The 22,503-nt window shown below is 28.1% G+C and overlaps 1 protein-coding gene across 1 annotated transcript in view; it reads left to right on the top strand.

Moving 5' to 3' along the window:
* Positions 1 to 580: 580 nt before the first annotated feature.
* The window catches only part of e (nonribosomal peptide synthetase ebony), a 105,690-nt gene continuing 83,767 nt past the window's right edge, over positions 581 to 22,503 (top strand). The window contains exon 1 of the mRNA XM_075376397.1: positions 581 to 707. The gene's annotated coding sequence lies outside the window, so the exon portion shown is untranslated. The remainder of the gene's footprint in view (positions 708 to 22,503) is intronic.

Raw genomic sequence — 22,503 nt, 5'->3', positions numbered from 1 at the left:
AACGAAATAAAGAATATTGTGGAAAAAAATTAACACGGTATTGATATGTTAGGGATGTAACGATCACTAACTTCTACCTAACAGCCACTTGGCTGAAGTAAATAATCGTACTTGAAAGATTTTGGTGCATAATATGTTTTTCTTTTTCGTTTTTTCTTTCTAAATTAATTTAATCCATTGTTGTACTTGAGACTCTCGCTTTTTCAATGAATTTTATTTTTGTAATCAGAAATTACAGCTTCTTTTAAAACAATTACTGCTTTTTAAGAATAATAATATTAATAATAAATTGCATTGTCAGTTTTTATTTATATGGAAAAATGTTAAAAACAAAGTACGATGTAACTTTTGTTTGTATAAAAACAATAACGATTTGGAAGGCGATTAAAGAATCAGAAGTTAGAAGCGTGAGGTGGGAAAGGGGAAATCTTACATAACAAGGAAACTCTTTTTTTTTAAAGCTATGCTCCTAATTCATAGAATGATGTGTGATGCATATCCTTGAGTTTTCCCCTCAACTGCAACAAGAAAAACTCTTGTAATTTCTCCCCGTAGAAATTTGGTGGGGGGCGAGTACTAACAAGCCTATAACTGAAAGTAGACAATGCGCGTGCAGGTCAGTTTACTGTGTAGGTCCAGCTGACACGTTCTGAAGTTCGACGACCTACAACAAACTTGTGTTTATTCATCGTTAAAATTATTTACAGGTAAGATTGATGATGGTTTAAAAATTATTATACATTATTAATTTTATTCACAAAGTATTAACAGTTTGTATTAATTTTATTAGTAGTAATTTCAGTCAGTAATAAATAAATAAATAATGCGAACATAAGGGATTGAGTAAATTTTAATAATTTTTATTAATTATAATTTTTATAATCGAAATACAAGCTAAAATTCGGAACGTACTCTTATGAAGTAAATATAATAGAAAGTGCGTAAATATTACAAAATAATTCCAAAAGATCGAGTCTGAGTCTTATCAATAATCTGAATTGATAAAGAAACACTACAGCACGGTTCAGAGATACAGTGTTGGAAAAACGATTGTGAATAAAATGTATACTTTGTGAGTTAAAACGTATCAGAATTTTAGTGCTTGCCTTTCCTGCAGGAAGTAAACAGTTCAAGATCAGGCCGAACTGGTTAAATTTTAATTATAATTTTAAGTATGAGTTTCTTTACGTTTACACTTTTTTACATATCATTCGCCTAATGATGACACTGAATTAAACTGAATGTATAACAGTTATGATCGTTGTCTACTATTCAATTAAAATTCACTTTCTCATCATAGGTAAGTTATTTAGCTAATAAATAATCGATCTGCTGATAATTTACCAGATATAAACCGTCATTAAGCGGTACTGCACTATGCTAACAGAGTTTATTTTTATTCATTTTAACATACTGGATTGTAGTTTGGTACAGTATGAATTTTTTTTTCATAAAACATTGACATACTTCTGAAAATTATGTTCAGATAAAAGTTAGTATTTTCTGTTCTATTAATTAGTCAACAAAAGAATCGTTCTACAGAAGTTTAGACACAACAGAAAACAATTTAGTCAAACCTGATGTAATACTTCCCGTTACTATGCTCTTTATAAGACAGATTGTATAAGAATCTCTCATATATTTATTGAGGTATGGCGCTCGATTTTAATTGTCCACTAATTTGTTTTATTTGGCCTAGATAGAAATTGCAGGAATGACTATTTTTATTTGCGCTGCTATAAGCATATCTTTTTTTTATATTTATCGGAAAATAAATTTTTATCTATTGTCTCTTACTTTCTGTGAAAGTAAGTGAATCTGTGACTCAATGGAGCAATAATAATAAAAAAAGGTTTTCATTTATGGCAACGTTTACAAAACAAAATAATAAGTGAATACAGATGGAAAAGATTCAAAAAACTAGTTTAGTAAAAGATTCATTTTACTACTTTAGTAAAATGAACTCTTGTGCAATCAGAGTAAATTTGTTTTAAACATTTACAATAATTTACTCTTTAGTTATCAAACCGTTAGAGGAGTGTTTCTGAAGATTATTTCTGTGAATAGTAAAAAGAAAATTTCTGAACATTTTAAAAACTGATTTCTGCTCAGGAAAAGGGAACAATAAAGTATTAAATTAAAATTTTTAATTTAATCCTAATATTTTATTATTATTATTTAATTGATTTAGAAAACATAAAAAGTGTTTAATTTTGGGTTTTTGTTGTTATCATCTCTTCTATTTTAATTTTTCTTAAAACTAAAATCGATAATTAGAAAATGATGTAAATTTATTATGTAGAGGAGGTAAAATTAGTTGTCAACAAAATTTAACAAAATAAAAGATAGTTTAATGCTTAAAGATCAATTAAATTACTAAGAAATAATTTCATTAAAATCTTTTCTTCAAACAATATGGCAATAAAATATATCTACTTTTTTATCTAGTATTAATATAAAAAAAATTTCTAAGTTCATCGCACGCGTGCGTACTTGTATGTGTAGACTAGTACACACGCGCGCGTGTGTGCGTGTGTAAAATTATTTTATTTTACCCGGAAATGGTACTGAAAAGGAAAATACAGAAAGAATCAATTTTACCAAGAATACATTTGGATTGTTCACTCGATAATTAGCCTACTAAGAAATATAACATTTCGATTCAAGTTTTCCTTATTTATTTGCACCGGTATTCTCCGAAATGATAATTTAATTTAAAAAATGTTTATTCAACATAGATTAATAATTTACAGAGAATTTTTATTTATATTTCATTCAGAAAAATTGTATTATTTTCTTCGTTATTTTTGTTCGGTAAAGTACAGTAAATTTTTCAATGAATTATTAAGTACTGGTTTAATTCAAGGATCTGAGTTTGATATTTGCAGGAGTTAAAAAAATTTGTTATGAACTGTTTTTAACAATACAAAAGAGTCATTTTAATGTATCCAAGGCCGATGAAATTATATACACCATCTGATAATTGCGTTTAATATATAGGACTAGTACGCCTAATGCAGTCCATCGTTAATAGACATCAATCAGAGAAATGACAGTCAATAATCGTCTTTCTGATGCTACTTACACTGAAGTAAAGCCAACCCGTGATTGCGAAGTCCACATCTTTGAAGGTTAACCAGTTTTTATTACTTATGAAATTCATTTATAAGTGAATTTATTATATAAAACGTAAAAAAATGTAGTAAAAGTAAATACCATAATTTATTTTATTATGTTCCTTTAGTTCAACTTTCTTAACTATGTAATTAAATTTATTAAAATAGTCGATCTACATGTTTTTTCCTGGCTAAAGTGTGAAATAGTTTTTTTTTTAATATTACTTGTAACTGTTCACTCACTATTGCTTGTGTTTACGCAACGAAAGTTTTTATCTTGCAACTTATGTCACCATAAAAATCACACAAGCATGCACGCGCGCACACTCACTAGCGCAAAAAGTTAGCGAAATATCTACAAAACAATCTCAGTTTTGTAGCCAAAAATAGCTAACTAAGAAAGCCCTAAAAAGAAATTAATCGATAACTGAGCCACTAAAAACTATTTAAGAATGCAGTATTCCAGGTTAATTATTATACAGCTTTGAATACTAGATCGTGGATACCGGTGTTCTTTGGTGGTTAGGTTTCAATTAACCACACATCTCAGGAATGGTCGACCTGAGATTGCACAAGACTACATTTCATTTACGTTCGTACATATCATCCTCATTCATCCTCTGAAGTAATATCTTACGGTGGTTCCGGAGGCTAAAAACGGAAAAAGAGAGGTTAATTTTTGCCAAGTAACCGACTTGTGGGCTATAATATTCAAACTCTGACATGAAATAAACTTTTTACTTATTTGTAAAGCATGAGTATGTAAAGCTTTCTAAAATATATTAAGAAGGAAAAGCAATTAGGCATTCATACATTTTATAATTTTTTCAGTACTATATCTCTAAATAAAACTAAACCTTTAACGTTTAATTAATTAAAACTTTTTTAATTTAACCTTTATTCATCAGTTCAATGCATACTTTAATATATATGGCAAAATTTTAGATTTGGCTTTCTTCAGTAAAGAGGAAAAATTAAATTCAAATCTTACATTTTACTAAATCATCTATTTAGCAGGTACATAAATATATATATATATATATATATATATATATTTCCAACGTACAGTAACTTCAATTATAGTTCAGCAAATGGTTTTATAAAATTATTATAATAGATAGAGATTACGTTTGAAACTATCATTAATTGGTACTCGATGGCCAATGTACTCCTACATAAGTAGAAGAAGCATTCGATCCAACATTTATAAAGCTAACAGTTTCACAGATAAGTTGTCATGACAACTGATTGGTGATGATGAAAATAGAATCGCCTACTTACCTTAATAAATTATATTTCATGAATTATGTTTTCTCTAAATATATTCCATAAAAAAACTTATTACTTATAACTATAACTAACTTTAACTAACTTATTACTACAGATTTTATATTTATTTATTATTTTCATTCATTGGTTCTATCAAAATTGCTGTGGAATGGGACTTATTTAAGTATAATAATTAAGAAATTATTTAATAGCTCGATAAATATTATACATAACAAACATTACACAATCATCAAAATCATTGTCAGTAATAATAACTGTATTTGTGAATCAATTAATATGACTTAAAGTATAAATGGTATTTTACAGGGTCACTTAAGCATGTTGAGTTATTACTGGATTAGAATCTCTGTAATTGACAGCCATATGTTATTCAAAGGGAATATAAAATAACATTAAGAAATAGAAAGGATTTAATTTCATGTTTCTTAATTAAAATTATTTATCTTAATTTACAAAATATTAAACTTTGTAATAATATTTTATAAACGATTAAACAGACTACAATTTAATCGGCATAATTTGTTTAGGATGATTTATCTTCATTCCTAATTTCGTATATTACAGGTTAGATATTTTCAGAAGGTACAAATTATAAATTATTTGAAATAGAAGTGTTCTACTACAGTATCTTTACAGGTGGATTCATATAATTATCGTAGTCGTATTCATCGTTTGATTATTATTTACAGTTTTACTAAAATAATTGATTTGATACTTTTTTTCATAATGTATATTTTTATGTTTTTAATTCATCTTAAAACTGTTTAGTAAATATGCTAAAAGAACCTATTTATTATTATAAATTGTTTCTTGACCGTTGGCATTTTATCGTTATTTATCACCCTTCAGGATTTCTAGATTGTTCTAGTTTTTGCTAGTATCATCAGTAATAAAAACACCATGTTTTGGAGGACCGGTTGAAATAAACTTAGATGACAATTATTAATTACTGTACTTTAAAATTACATCTCAATTAGAACTATTTAGTTTCATATTGGCTCAATTCAACGCTCTGATAAATCTATATTTTCGCTGACAGAGAGCAACAAGATGCTAACATTTAAATTGAATTTTATACTTTATTATGAAATTAAATAAATTTTAATTTAATATTCCCAACTGAAGATCCGTTTAGTACATCGATCATTAATCATCCGACCAAATTTGGACTTAGAAAACACAAACGAGAAAAAGTATTATTGTATTTGACCGTATATATTGAAGCATTTTTGTTTTAAAATCGATTTTTAGAATAGCCAATTCAAATTAACTGTTTGGGATTGAGGCACGCACGCGCGTACGTTTGATACTTTCCCTTACTAAAATTTGGGAAAAATTATAAAGCCAGTTTTTGCTCCAAATCTTTCCTCAAGTCACTCCACCACACTTCTTAGTAACTATTAACTTCTGTTTAACTACTTCTATATACACCTAGAACGTATATTTAAGCTCCATTTCATACTAGAGAAAAAATTATGCAGAAGATAAGTCTGATATTAAAATGACATTGTAAAAACTCTAATTGATGGTGTCTGTATTTTTAATAACTTCGCATAGTTTTTCTTTTTCGATTCAAGACAAAGAAGATGTGATTAATACCAAGCAAAATTGTAATATAAATTTCTCCAGCTAGAAAAAAAATTAATATAAATAATGTTTAAGAAAACACTATTTTTATTAAATATTAGATTTAGGAAAACCATACAAATTTCAGAGAATAGTTTTGTAAAAGAAAAATGTATTAATAAAACGAACTTAAATTTTACAAGCCCTAGTTAAGAGTCTAAAGAACAAAAATTCTGGACGCTCTGCGGTGAACAAACGGTAATAACCTTCCGTAAGCACGTATATAGTTCACAATTTTTGTATCACGGATCATGATATCAAATATTTGATTCATAAATATCCTGGAAAATTATAATATTAATAGTTACAATTATAACGTAAAATTTACGTGTACTTATTCTTAATGTAAATAGCTCTAAAACTAAGAATTCTCAACATATATTTCTTTTGTTTATTATAAGGATTTTAGTAATTTTATAATCTAGAATGAACAATGTTTTTCAAATAATTGGAGAATTATATAATTAGAGTTATTTATTTTTGTCATAAAATTTGCTACAGGAATAGCTGAAACAAAAGTGTTGCGTTATGTTAGGAGAGTAAATTAAAAGATACCGTTTTTATCGAGCGAAAAAGGGATTATCCACGAATATAATCTGTATTAATACTTAAATTTCACTTTTTAGGGTTAAAAACTTTAATTTAACCGAATATTTATTTCTAACTCCTCCTTAGTATTTATCCTATTTGGAAATTAATTATGTAATGAAATTTATATAATACAACAAATTTACGTTACATAGAATATACCTTTATCGTAATGTCAATGTAAACAAGATATACTTTCTCAAAAAAAAAGGCTTCTGTATGAATTTTACAAAAATGATCTAGATCAAGGCTATAAAAACTATAATAGTGGATAATCAATCGCTCGCCTGCATGCAGTTCATTCACGGTAAATTAAATTCATCGGACAATTTATATAACCTTATTTAAAAAATATAATAAAGTCATTAAAAACGATTTTCTATGCATTTAAACTAAAATATTTATTAAAACATTAAATATGCTTGAATGATAAAAAGTGAGAATGACCAGGAAGCGATTCTGGTTGAGGCCACTATCTGACTAGAAAATATCTTTTATTTCTTCCCGCATACTCTTAAGAGCGACCTTCAATCGTTCACGATAGTGTACTTACTGATATTTTTTAAATCCACATCACCAATTTCTTTAAGAAGTATATTGTTTCAGTCTGTAAACTAAACTTTATTATTACATCGTAGGTAGAATAGTTTTCAGAATTATCATTTGCAAAAACACATAAGTTAAGAGACAATTGTTTTTTGTACATTATTTACAGTTATACAGAGTGTGTCATGAAGTTTTCTCGCGACTTTCACAATCTATTCTATTCGTGAAAATAATAAACAAAGTTTATATAAACATATTTCTAAAATGCTTCGTTTGCGAGTTACGGCTAGTGAAAAATTTCGCTCGGATTTTAGCTACCCCAGTGAAATAAGGTCGTACTGAAATTTTTACAACGTTAATTAAGGAGCAAAATTAATGATTGCTTATAGTTTTTGACCTGAAAAATTGAATAAAATAGGTCTCAGAACTGTACCTGCATTATGTTTTGAGAAATCTGAGGTAAAAACCAATAAATTGGGGTAAAATCCCTGCTTTTTATGTTTGACACAATAACTTTGTTAAATGGGTAATAAACACATAAAACTTTAAAATAAAATGCAGAAAATTTAATTTTGAACAAAATGGTTTAAGAAGAGTTGAATAAAACGAAAAAAACTTCGAATTTTATTTAAAAACAACACTTTTACTACATTTGTTAGAAAACTACTTATTTAACGTAAACAAAAACCAAATTCTGTTTTGGTGATGTAAAAGATTTGTAATAACAAAATTTCCTGTTAAAAAATTAAAAAAAAAAACGGAAATTAAACAACAATTTTAAAATTAAAATAAATAAATAAAAAAAAATTACCTGTAAAATATTTTTTTATTAATGACGGAAATACAATGAATTATTTGAAAAATGATTACTCCAAAGGTGGCAGTAAAATTAAAGCAGCTGATCAACAATGCGCAATACTGCATTAGTTTTAAATCATTCTGTAAGGTACATTAAATATATCGGTTACCGTGAACTGTGCTGTCGTTAATGAAGGTTTTTTGTGACTTGTAGCTTGAAAGTTTACGGTTTCCCGTTGAAGTAATGTCAGATATATTTACAACAGAGGATTACGTTGATTATGATATTCATTTTGGGTGTGTGTAATTATAATGCTACCTCTGCTGCAGTAGAATATTAAATCCGTTTTCCGAATCACAGGATTCCAGATCCCCAAAAAATTAGCGCGATTTTTCGCAGTCTTCGGGAAACAGTTTCGCTACCTAATAAGCGTACCACCTACGAATGATCTGTCCAATACGACACAGTTATTGATGTAATTATTATCGATTCAGTTCAGCACTGTCCAGGCTTCAGTATACATTGTCTTTCTAAGTGAATCGGAGTTTCACATTCGATGGTATGAAGGACACAAACAAAACAAGTTTTATCCTTACCGTAAACAGCCGGTTCGACATCTACACCCAGGAGACGGTGCGCTTCTCTTGGAGTTCTGCAACTGGTGAAATATAAATCGACGACTCTAGTAATATGTTTTCCGACAAGAAACATTTTCTCGATATGAAGTCAACAACTTACGCAATGCGTATACACGAGCAAAGTAAATCCTCATGAAGTGGTGAAAGGCAATTTTCAATACCGATTTAGCGTCAATGTATGGTGCGGTCTTCTTCGGAACCAGCGGTTTAGACCGTTCATATTACCTGGTCGCTTAAATGCAGAGGTCTACTTGCACTTTCTTCAAGAAGAATTGCCCAACTGCTTGGAGATATTGCTCTAGCGCCAAGACACAAAATATACTAAAGCACGATAGCGCGCCTCCCCGTTTTACTTGTGCCGTTTTCATTCTCTTAAATCATCATTTCCCTAAGAAATGGATCTTTCGTGTAGATCCACATTCCTGGTCCCGAATATCTATCACCTTTGAATTTATGCGGTCTGAAGAAGGATGAAAAATATTGTATGTAAAACGAAAATATATTCTGTGAGGAATTAATTACCCGCATTTATGGTTGCGGTTGAGCAACTTGAAGACAGCCCTGAAGAACTAGAAATAGCAACAAAGACAGCACAGAAATGTGCCAACAAATGTGTTAAAAATGGCGGGCTCATTTTTTATCATTTATTATAAACTGGTACGTTTAATTCACTTTTGTCTAGTGTATTTTTTCTAAATAGAATTCGAATTTTTCTAACAATTCTTTGTTTTATTAAACTTTACTTACACCATATTATTCAGAATTTTTGGACAAATTTAGAATCTTTGGTAGACATGACCGGATTAATTTTGAATCTGGCAATTTATCAAAGTATCAGATCCTGATCTAGAATTTCTGATTATTGATGGCTATTCAGAGAATAAGTGTGACCCAAATGTGAGAAATATGAAAAAGGACTGTATGAGTATTTTCTCAAAATAACTAGCAAATTTGATATTTACTGTAAAAGAAATATAATATACTTATAACGAAAGAATCTGGATTCTTTAATGTCATGATGTCGGACTAGATGATTGGATTAATGAAGAACTATAAAAAAAAGGTGATTATTTTTTTCAGATAATTTATTTTCTGAAAGATGAAATTAATACGCTCAAGGAGGAATACAGTCAATTAAGAAATGTAATCGAAAGTATGAATCAAGCTCATGTTAATGTTGTTTCAGTGTCTGTGATGACTTGCCTGGCGGATTATCAAACTGATGTTCAACTGTTGACTGGCCAGACCCGAACTACAGTAACACCTAAAAAATCGAGGCAAATCTTAAAATAATAATCAGAAGGAAGACCTTCGTAATTTTTCTAAAAATAATGCCAAACAAAGTGATGAACTTAAATCCAACACAAACTCGGTGGATAGGAGTGCTAAGAAGTTGATGAACGGTCCTAGAATTGACCGAATTTCTGAGAACTTTATTACGAAGCCAAAAAGAAGAGCCCTTTTTGTAAGTCTGTGCTTACGAAATATTTAACACCCTGAATTCGTTGTTTAATCAAGGAGAAATATTCATTGGAATCTCTGCTGCGTGAAGATAACTGGAAGTAGACAAATATAATTCATTCAAGTGTCTGTTGAGAACATGAAAAAGATAACTGGCTGAAGAGAGCTCTTGTCCTTCCGTTCTTGTAAAACTACGGGATTACAGCCAGAGTCATTATAATGTAACAAGCAACGAAAATAATTATTGGTTTCAAGGAGGAGACCAAACACTTAAATCAAAATCCTTAAATTTAGTCCAGTGTTTTATATCAGAACGTGAGGCTGCAAACAAAAGTGATGAATTTTTGTGACTATAGCCAGCAACATGTGCGTCCTGCTACGGCAGTCATAATATTTAATAAAGTATTGATGGATATATATATTATACATAATACTATTAAAATACTGATATAACGATAGATAAATTGTCATTAAATCGTATAATAGGAAAAATATGTAAAAATGTTATCATTGAACTCAAAGATTGAATGAAAGTAACAAAATTGTGGTTTTGCAAGTAAATGAGATTACCGTGCTTCAGAATTAAAAACGATTGTTAGATTCATTTCAGTTCATGTAAGGTGTTTCACAATGAGTAGCAATTTTTTTGAATTAACAATTCATGTTCATTAGTATTTTATTCATTTATCTTGAGTGTGTATATATATATACATCCACTGAAAAATATAAAATAATCTTTATTTTACAACTACTTGTTTAATAAAAGACTACATTAAATATTTACAGAAGGTTATATCATTCAACGGATATGAAGAAGTAAAAATATTTAATCTTAAATTTATTTGTACATAATTATTACAAGACATGGCAGTAACTTTTGATTGTTCATGATGAACATTTTTCTGAAGCGGAATCTACTGAATTATAAAAATATATTTAAATAAACCGATTTTTCTGTGTACAGAACAAATTTTAATTTTGTACATATCCTTTTCTTTTTTATACTGGTAAAAATAATTAAATTTATAAATTATAAAAAATTTGCTTCGTCGCTTAATTAATAAAAAAGATTGAGTTTTAGTTTAAAAATACTCTTTCATTTTATTTCAAAAGATCATGTAAAATGAAAAATTAACTATAGATATATGCTTGGTTGTGCACTGAAATACATCAAATTTTAATTTTTTAGATGATAGTTTTAATAATATCAAAATAGACTGAGCTGATAGCCAGTCCTAAATACCCGTTATGAATGTGACAACTCAGCATATATTAAAATCATTTTTTTATTCAGTTCTTGTATTGACGTAAGTATATTTTAAATAACTATAAAATATTAAATATATTTTTAAATATTCTTAATAATAATTATTAATAAATAATCTGCACCCTTGTAATAATGGTTTAATTAACATTAGATCACTTTTTGGCAGGACACATTGCTTTAATAAATCTCTGCTATGAACGTATATTATCTAGTTTTCAGCATAGCTTTCTACAATCGTATTTCTATATGTATTGCAGATTTTTGTTATCTTTCATTTCGAATCTAGGATTACAATTTTATTATAGATAATCTTAAATTTAGAGATCTTTATACTCAGGTTAGAAGAAAGCAGGTTGAATTAATGAATAATTTTTAATAACTGTTGTTTATTTATTTAGATAGGTACTGGAGTAAGGAATATGATATTCTACATATTTTTTTTATAGTCTATACCGGTTATAGAAAATTAAAAAAATCTACGGGTTGAAAGTTTATATTTCTACAAAATAACAACAGGGATTCCTGCTAACACAAATCTATCTTTCATATACCCATATACTAGAATTTACACACATCGTATACCTACATGTTGCTTTTGCAACTTCACCTTTAAACATTCGGCAACAGATCTGATGATGGTTACGTTTAGGCTTTACCCGACAAACCAGTGAGCGTGTATTTTGTTGATGTACGGAGATACATCTTGGTAGATATGAGTGAGTGTGTTTGTGTGTGTGCACGCGCTCGTCACTGCAAATCCTGAATGCCTATTCTGATTCTCGGGAAATAGATATGAAACTATTTGTTTCATCTGCGCGAGTGGATCTAGCTTATTTATTACAGTTAAATGAACAATAGTAGCAGACAATAGAAATAATATTTCTGGGTTAAAAACAGAAATTTTATCAAATTTTACATTCCCCGTTATTAAAGTTATGAAATTGGAAGATATAATCTTTTGGTTCGCCAAAATTAATTTTATTTATTTCCTCATCGAGTATCTCGCTCATAATTTTCAGTTATATTAGTAGATAATTTATTTTTTAATTGAAATATAATATGTTTTTCGATTACATGTTAATAGATAAATTTTATTTTTACATTAAAAGACACCTTTATTAATAATATAAAGAATGATTCAAAAAGGACTTCACGATTTTAACTGCCAAATATGGGGTAGCGAAAATATTCATAAAACTTTATAGTACATTCGTGTTAGTGATGACGGTCAATGTTTTTTGCACCCTAAGAAAATAAAAGCTCTACGGCCCGTTCTTCTTTCAGGAGGCAACCGTAAACGGTATCGTTTATCCGGACATGCTTCAAAATTTTTTAGTTCCTCATTTAAACGATGATGACCCATATGGACGCCATAACTATCAGCAAAACGGGAATCCACCTCACCATCTCGTAGAAGTCCGAGATTTTATTGATACTCGATCGGGTTTATGTACCTTTGCCTGCTGATCATGCTGAGCTTTTAAAATTGTGTAGTTCTTTTTGAATCATCCTTTACTGTAGTCTACGTCTCCAAAAAATAATGAAGAAATTAAAGAAATTTGTACCATTTATTATTAACAACACTACCGATTAAAAATCCGATTCGAATTCCGTCACCAAACGTTTTAAAACGTCTTCCCGCGCTTAGATATTAAATGCACTTTATGCGCAATTCCTGACTGCTACCATAAAGAACTCAATTCTACTTATGCTGTTTATAGAATTGAAGAGCACAATTTAACAACGTTTCTTTGATAGTTTGTAAGAAATGGAAAACAAAACATATTATTTACATAAAAATTAGTGCAGTAAATTTGCTAGAATATATTTTTTAATTACTTCGTATACTAATATTTTAATCCTTCTCAAGATTTTTTTTTTATTAGACGTTAATTTAAGTTTGTTAAATATATTTTTCATTTATCTATTTTCCCCTTTTTTATTTTACAGCCAAAAGAAGAAAGCTATACAAAATTAATAAATCAGTAAAAATATAATTAATTAAATAACTAGTAATTAAATAGAATTAATTATTAAAAAGTCTCTTTATTGGTTCCATGTGATAAATTATTTAAAACCTTTCAATTAAGTTTCGCAACAAATTTCCACAGATAATCTGAGATAGAGAAGCTAATAAATGTATTATTACGTTATTCTGATTACAAGCGTTGATGAATAATTGCATCTATTTCACGTCCCATTTCAGACGCAACGATTTTATATTCTCTTGCATAATCATTCCGTTCCCCCCTCTTTTACAAGGTCCCTCGCGACAGGAGATAAGCCCAGATTGTTTCTCGATTTCACATTCACTTTAACTGTTCATTAACAATGCCTCTCTTACTCCATTCACATCCTACACTTCAAGTTTCTTATTCGCTCTCCTCTCCTTCTACGAGTTCGCTTTTAGCTCTTGTGGCACCCTCCTTTCTTCATTAATATCTGCTTTATATCTCTGGATCAACATAACGTAACCGAACTGCTTATTTGTTTGTTTACCAGCTCGAGGGTAAGATAGTGGAATTGCAAACTATAAAATCCTGACCCACTAAAAATCAGACAGAATAATCACTATGATTATTACTTTACTCTCCGGGTTTTTTATCTGCAGTTATTTTACATTTAATTTCTTACTTAAAAATAAAATGCGTAATTTAGCTTTCAAACTCTAGCGTAAAATCGTGTGAAATAAATTAGGCGTGATGAAACAACTAAAATATTTTTGAAAGCGTTGAAATAAAGGATTGTTATGCGCGTTATTTTTGTTAATGTTATCTGTAATTTAGTAACTAGTTTGCTGTAAAACTATGAAAATTTGTATCTACTTATTAAATCCAAAACATAGTTCGATTAACAGTGCACAACCACTTGTCTATCACTCTATCAGTGCACATAATATTCATCACAGATATTGCTTGTTGGTGTTAAATTTCTTGGCCTCAGAAAAACTCTTTCTATAATCAGAAACTAATGGCGGCACGGAAATGATACGGATGTAACTGAAATTATTAAAATGCTAAAAAGAACTTAAGAATAATATGCAAAATATGTGGTACATAGTAATAATTATAATAAAATTTAATTCAGTTTGAAAAGAAATATCTTTGAGACACAAGTCTAAACCACTACCAAAGTTATTTTTTTGTCGAACATCAGAGAAAAAAAGCTAAGGTCAAGTTAACGATAGAAACAAAATTAAAATATGTTGAAGTACTGGGTTTTTTTTTTTTAAGTAATACGTTCATTCATAATAATTGTCTTTTACTTAACTTTTTTCTATCAGATTTTATATACTAAATTAATAATAATGTGTTCAATTTTTTAAACAATATTTATTAAAACTTAATTGACTTATATTTGTGGATTGTTTAATTTCTTTATTTCATAATTCTCTGTTTATACCATAATGATTTTATTATTGCTATAATTCTAATGTTTTTTATATAGGGTTGAATGAACTGTTATTTATATTAAGAAGATTTTTAAGTATAAAAAGTACTTTTTAATTTCATCAGAACAGGATTTTGTTGTATTCTGTTTATGCAATGTCAGAGAAAGTGAACAAGTTTCTCACACTCATCAAGGTGATGTATCATTGCCACTTTGTAATTACAGTACATTATAAATAGAGGAAACTATATCTTCCCACGCAATATTCATACGTGTATATTTTTTCTTGTGTACATTTATAAAACAAAATTAGAAATCTTTTTCGGTCTGTTGTAAATTATCAAACTATATTTTTACAACAAATAATTTGTTCTATCGTCGAAATAAGATAAATTAAAACATCGAATAAGAAAATTAATTTTTATCAAATTTAACTAGTATGATACAATATTTTCAGCTGCAAATAAAATAATTAATTCCAATGAAATATAACTAAATTTGATTGGAATATGGTAGATTGGATTTAAGCGTACATGTTTTGAAAAGCGTTGCAAATAAGTTTCACGTTATATAACTCTCTATTAAATAGAAGACATTATAATTTTATGTAATTTTGCATTTCAGACTTGTTAAGCTTAATTATTTAATTACTAATTTAATATTTTACTTTAAAAAAGTCTTATATTAAAATCTTCACATAATCATAATATAAAAAAACAATTTTTATAAAAATTGTACAAATTTTTATAAAAAATTATTATAAAAATGTACAAATATTTATTTAAAGCACTAGAAAAAATGTAATATTTAACCGATCTGTTATTTATTTTGCCACAGAAAATTTTTATATTTAAAATGTTTATAAAAGTGAAATAAAATATTGTTATAGCAAGTAAAACTTAAATTCTCTTTACTATAAGATAAAAAATAGCTACTTGCATTATTTACGGAGGTATTTTATTAATAGAAGTTGAACCTCAGATAATTACTTAACTGATAGCTTCAAGATAATTACGGGGATCAAATTTCACTACTAAGTTTTTGTAATTAGTTGATCGATAGAATATTTACATACTACCTAAGTATGTAAATGGATTTATAGTATAATATACTATAAAGTAAGTTATATATATTTTATTCATACTTCTTAAGAATTTTAAGGTCAAGGACCCAGATATAACGGTCTGAATGGTAAATAAATAACGTAATTGCAATTACGGTAATCTTTCATAGAAATGAAGAAAAAACACATACATACATAAAATTTAGGAATAGATGAAATCAAATGACATGTTGAAAAAATCTCAAAAGTGCTTAAATTTCAGTGAATTGTTATTTATCTTCTAACAATATTTTTTTTTTTAAAAATCATCCTGAAATTTTAAATTTTATTTATAGTAAATAAATTTTGCAAAAAAAAAAAGGTTTCCTCGATCTCTATAAATATTTTACTAATAAACAAAAAATGACAATCAACATATCTATTAGTTATAATATTTATTATTTCAGTGTTTATAGCTGTATCTACTATAATAAAGTATTTATATTTAAATTTCAGTTACACTAAATTACCAATAGACGGATTGTAAACATATATTAAGTATTTTCTTCGAATTCCAGGATATTTATGAAAAACCTTTTTTTCATAGAAAGTAAAATATTTAGGTTAAGTAGATATATACTGAGGTTACAAAAGAAATTAGAATTTTCTAAGTAATTTGTATTTAAACTAAAAATGTATTCTTTTTAAAGACGTACTGTCTACGAAAATGAGCTTCCAAAATCTTATAATAATAATAATATAATATAATATAATATATTATAATATAATATATTCAGAATATTGTGGTTTATCAGTGGTGGCTGCAGGTGTTCCTTATTCGTGGAAAATTATCAAATAAAATACCTGCTCTACCTTGATACAACTTCAAGTATACTTATACATAAGCTCGCAAATACATACACAGAAACACATGCGCGCACGCGCACAGTCCTTCTCGTTGTTTCTCTTTCATTCTTTCTTTCTCAGTCTATCTATTTATCTGTCTACCTGCTTATCTATCTAACTATCTCACAAATATTATACTCGCATAATGCGATTATGGGAGTCTGCATTATGCGGTAATATGCAGTACAACAATATTGTGCATGAAATAATAATATCATCTATGTAATAGATGAGTGCTCAAATTGCCCTTCAACTTGCACTTAATATTTCCTTTCACTCTACAGAATATTTAAGTATCGTGAACTCATTAAATAGTATAACAGAATTAATTATAATAATTAGGAAGTTGAACAAATTATAAATAAAAATACCAGTGAGGAAGAAAACTGTTATTTAAAAAATTAACCCTAAACGTACGAACAAGAAACAAATTTTATTAAAGTATACTAATTAATAAAAGATTTAATGTAGAAAAATAAACTTTAATTAAGAGTCATTTACTCATCCATTCGTTTTATTAGTTATCGTTAATTATTCCTTCACAATTTACATTCTCATAAGTTTTTAAGATTTACGACTCAGGTAGGTGTTTTGAAATAAATAAAAGTTAAGCATATTCATGCGCTATGTTATAGATTCTGAGGACTTCAATCTAATTAATTCGAAGTAATTTTTGGAATTTTATAAAAATTAAGAACGAATTTGATGCTATCATTTCATTGAAATAGCTGAGGAAGTTATTACCGGCGAGCAGAATATTGTTGCAGAGTTAGCTAAATATTTTTTCTCTGAAAAACGATTCTGGTAACAAATTTCTGGGTCTACAGGAAGAAAGTAATCTACAAAAAAAATAATGATGTATATCCATAGGAACAATAACAGGAATACATCAAATTTTAAAAGTCGTAAAATCTGCAAAAATAGAATGAGATGTTGGCCGAGACAAAGTACTGTCATAGTACTGTCTATGCTGATGTTTTTAAACCTTAAATCAAATTTTTAACACCTCACTTGTTTTCGGTTTGCATTCTGACTTGTGGAAGTCAGAATGCTTTTTATCAAAGGTTACACCAACACCTAAAGGGAGTATATCTCAAGGTGTTACTAATTTTAAACTGAACTCATTTATTAGATTCCGGTTAAACTCTGGGAAAGATTTACTTTAATTCCTTATTTTCTCAATGATTATCCATAAATGTCATCTAAACAACACGGATCTGTCATAAGAAGACTAAAAATTTAGTAGTTTTGTAGACATCAAATTATATTTAGCGAATTCATTACACCAAATCAAACAGGTTGATGTTCTACATAAAGATTTCAGTTTGGCCTTTCAAAAATTAACCGTGGAATTTTTCGTGAGAATAACTACAGGTTTTGTTGGAAATTCAGTTAACTTTTTTCAACCGTATTTAAGGAATTATTAAAAATTTTCATTTCTTCAGAAGAGTTCATTGTTCCTTCCGGTTTACCACAGAGTCAAATTTCACCAAAGAGCCCACTTTTCGTTGTGCGTATTATTTACATAATGATAGCAGTACAAAACAGTCAAATCGTAATTCACGGTGATAATATTTAAAATCTTACAAAATTAGGCTAATGAATGTCACGAGATTGCTTTTTCTTACCGAAGGATTTGAACATAGTTTTCGAACGATTAGCTTCTAATAAATTCTTTATTAACGTACTCAAATATAAATAAATTTAGTTTCAATCTTCTCAGGTACAAGAAAAATCATTGATATCTTTTGTACGGATAAATATTTTGGAATTAGTTGGCCAAATAAGAGTCCTGGAATAATTTTTCTCAAACATCTAACTTTAATGGCAATGTTAATATATAACGGCAAGGATGTCCTTGCTATAGTCTAGGTCGATCATTGACAATTCTTAATAGATTTTAAATGTTAAAAGAATTTTCATTAGTCCGGTCTTGTTTGGAGTGTCTCCGCTGTAGGAGTCCAGTTTATAATCTGTATTACGTAAACTGAAAACGTACAATGAATATTTCTACGATTTCTTTTCTTACCTATTTAATTATTTTGAATTTTTTTTAAAAGCGCAGACTGTAGGTGAATCTCATGCTATTATTATATAAATTTGATATAATTTGCTATATATATGAGGATATATGCTACATTAACTGAGGATTTGCAGCCTCCTAAACTCATTAGAAGGGTTTTTTCTTTACAAAGAATGTCATTAGAAAGACAAATAAAAATAACAATCAGACTCATATTTTTGTGTAGTTTTGAACTTCGACTGATAATAAAAATTGTCAGGCGTAATATTGTATGATTATATGCTTAGTTTTTTTTCTAAATTAACGTTTGATAATATCATCGATAGTTATAAAATGGTTAGCCTTTATATTAAGTCCCTTACTAGGACTTGCCCCAGTAAGTAAATTTGGCATAAAATAATTCAAGAATATTTGACGTCTATTGAAGGTGAAAAGTTACAAAGCTAATGGAAAAAATTATAAAAACCATTTAATTTCTCCTAATGAAATTGGAGTTGAAAATTAATATGGCTGTATTAGAAGTTTAAAAAAATGACTGCATTAAAATAATTTTTCCTATACTAGAGAAAAAATTTATTGGCTCACTCTAATGTTTTTCTTTATTATAAATATTACAGTTAATAGAACTAATTATTTATTTAAATTTAATAAATATTAATTTTAAACAGACTACTATTACGTTGATTAAGAGCTTATAAAGAGAATCATTTTTTTATTACCTTCCTAATCACTAAAAGTAAGTAATTTTGTATATTTTTCATTAAAACATTTATTTTTTTAGGTTTAACAGGTTTTTTTTAGGTTTATTAGAATCAAACATTCGAACCCGATCATACTTTACTACTTAATTTTCTCCATTTATAAACCCTATTAATTATGTATTAAATTATTGTCTACTTATCCCGTCACTAACTCTATTGTTTACATAATTCGTTATTATAATTAACGATACATGGTTCTATAACAATCTTGCAGTTCAATCCCGTAAGGTTTTTCCTAAGCTACAGTTAACAAATTTTATTATTTGTTTGATTAAAATTAAATTCTCTTAAAACAATTTCAACTGAGTAAATAAAATTGTGAAGTCTTTTTTGCCTCCAATATTCTTTATTGATTACAACAAGAAACTTCATGAAGAGGATAAGCTATTTGAAATTATAAACTGCATTCGCTATTGCACACTTTTCTTTGTAGAGAAAGTTAACACGATTATTTTTTTACTAGATCCAGTCATATTTACCAGTGATGAGAGATTAGTTATATAGCGCATGAAAAATGTTTTCATGGGGAAGTTGTAAGAGATATTATACAGAGTCTACTGTTCCGCTCGAGAAGTCGGTAAAATGAATTAAAGTATCAAGTAAAACGCATTATTAAGACGGATTAATTAAACTATTTCGCAGGAAGAAGCTCGGGTAGGGGAGGTTAAATCCTTTAGTGACCGAGAACTAAGAGTCAGGAAGAAGATCACTACATTATAAATATAAATTATAAGCCTAATTTATTTAAAACGAATTGACAATTGATGATCGTATATTGGTACTCCCGTACTGAAATTCCCCCGAGACCGTTTTTATCACAATACATTTTTTTTCATTGCCGTGAACAATTTGTACGTAGATATATGAAATAATGAAATTAACACTGTCCAAATTAGAATCAATTGAAAAAGAATTTATCAAGCTATAAAATATAATGTATATTATTTTAACACAAACTTTTAATTATATCTTTTAAAGCGTGAAACCTTGATTACGACATATTAATCTTAATGTAACGAATACTTTCTGATTTACAATCCTAACTTACTCTTTACTGATATGTTTATATATTATTTACAGTTACAACACTGTCTATTGCATTGTTATTGACTAATTATTAATAATGAAAGTAAAGTTTTTTTATTGTCATCAAATAGAATACTAGAAATAATGACTATAGCTATATTTTAATTTATTTATAATAACTACCATAAAATTTTATTTTCACGGGCTTATTATTTGAAAAATTATATCTCATAACTTAGAAATATTCATGTTTCATAATGTACAAGGTATAAACACTATTGGATTTAAAGAAGCCTTTTCGTTAAACATTTATGGAAAAAAATAAAAGATATACAATAAAATATTTGACCTGAAAACAAAGGAACTGCAAATAATAATATTAACACATCAGTAAGCATCCTGAAGAAAAGAATAACCAGAATTGATAGAGTTAGCAAGGTGAAAATAGGATATAACCATCACCGGCAGATTAATTTAAAAGATATTTTAGTATAATAGCCGAATACAAAAGCAAAACAGGTTAATGTTTACTGGAATATGAATCTTTCTTTTCTATACGGTCAAAGACAGTAGGTAAATAACTTAATAATAATTATAATGCAAAAAAGGGTTTATCATTAACTATTTGGGTTTGACCTTTGACCTCTCTTCGTCTTGCAAAATTGTACAGTTCACTGATGTGTTTTTTTCATACCTTAATGCATAAATTTAAATTGTAATAATTCAACTAATAAATAATAAAAGATTAATAAAACTTTATAACGTAGCTGTAAAAAATAATATATTTCATTTTAAATAATCGTTAAATTTGACATATTTAGATTATCTTTCGGTAATCAAAGTTCAAAACTAGATATGATTGCTTATCCTATGGTAAATATTAAGCATTTTATGAGCAGTCTTTTAGATGCCATGCAGTTAATATGTGTATTCGCTAACCACATATACCGCAGTTAATATTAAAAAATAAAAAAACTTGACCTATAAAACTTAAACTATAATTAGCGGCAATCAGAGTAATCTTTATTTTACAATCTTTTTTACTGAAATTCTAAAGGAGTACATTGCTAAATAATTAAGTACTTTGATTTAGCAAAGTACTTAATTAAAAAACCTTAATGAAAACTGAATGAGTTCGTAAAAAATATATTTAAATCACTAAATTTTACTTGGATGTGCTCTAAACTTTTGAAAAGTGGTATAAACCATTTTTATAACCTGTTACAAATGATTTATTAAAAATTTTTAAAAACCCACGAAGCCGTATTGAAAAAACATATCTACTGCAGTGCCACCTGTTGACTTATAACCGTGAAACTAGTCTAAGAACCTGCTCTGATTTGATACTATGTAATGCAAAAACTGTATTAAAATAGGTCCAGCCGTTTTATAGAAATACATCTACTGCGGCGCCCCCTGGTGGCCTATAACCGTAAAGCACGTCTAAGAACGTTCGCTGAAGAAATACCTCTGTATTGAAAAAACCTACATCGAAATCGGTCCAGTAGTTTTTGAAGAAAATGGTAGCAGACATACACACAAACAACAAACAACCTCTTACCCCAAACGCATATACCGTCTCCGTTCCGTCGTGGTAAAGATATATATAACAAAAAGCTTTACTCTATTTAACACAGCATTGGTACAGCAATTAAAATACAATAAATTTGGTTGAGTTTTCTTAAAATATACGTTAAATGCTGTCACTCTAGAAACTTAATTACTTTTTCATCACATACAGGAAGAAAGGAATGGTTATATTACCTTTACCCGCTTTGTACGTACGTTCATGGTCTTTCTAAAACTTTCTTTTTACCTTCCAATAGTGAATCATGTTTTTCTAGAAATTTTGTTGAGCCCCTTAAGAATGATGGTACGCCTTATCGTATATTAAATTCCTTTCCTATCAGGCGTAAGAGTTTATTAGTAATTTTTTTGCCACCCTCTTCTACTGCAGCTTCATTTTCTTCTATATCTTTTATATTTGGTTTCCATTTCTACTGAATAGAATTACGTTTCACCGA

Source organism: Lycorma delicatula, chromosome 1 (genome assembly GCF_047948215.1).
Source record: "Lycorma delicatula isolate Av1 chromosome 1, ASM4794821v1, whole genome shotgun sequence".
NCBI lineage: Eukaryota > Metazoa > Arthropoda > Insecta > Hemiptera > Fulgoridae > Lycorma > Lycorma delicatula.
Note: the sequence above shows the minus strand (reverse complement) of the source record. Positions and strands in the feature narration are given on the sequence as shown.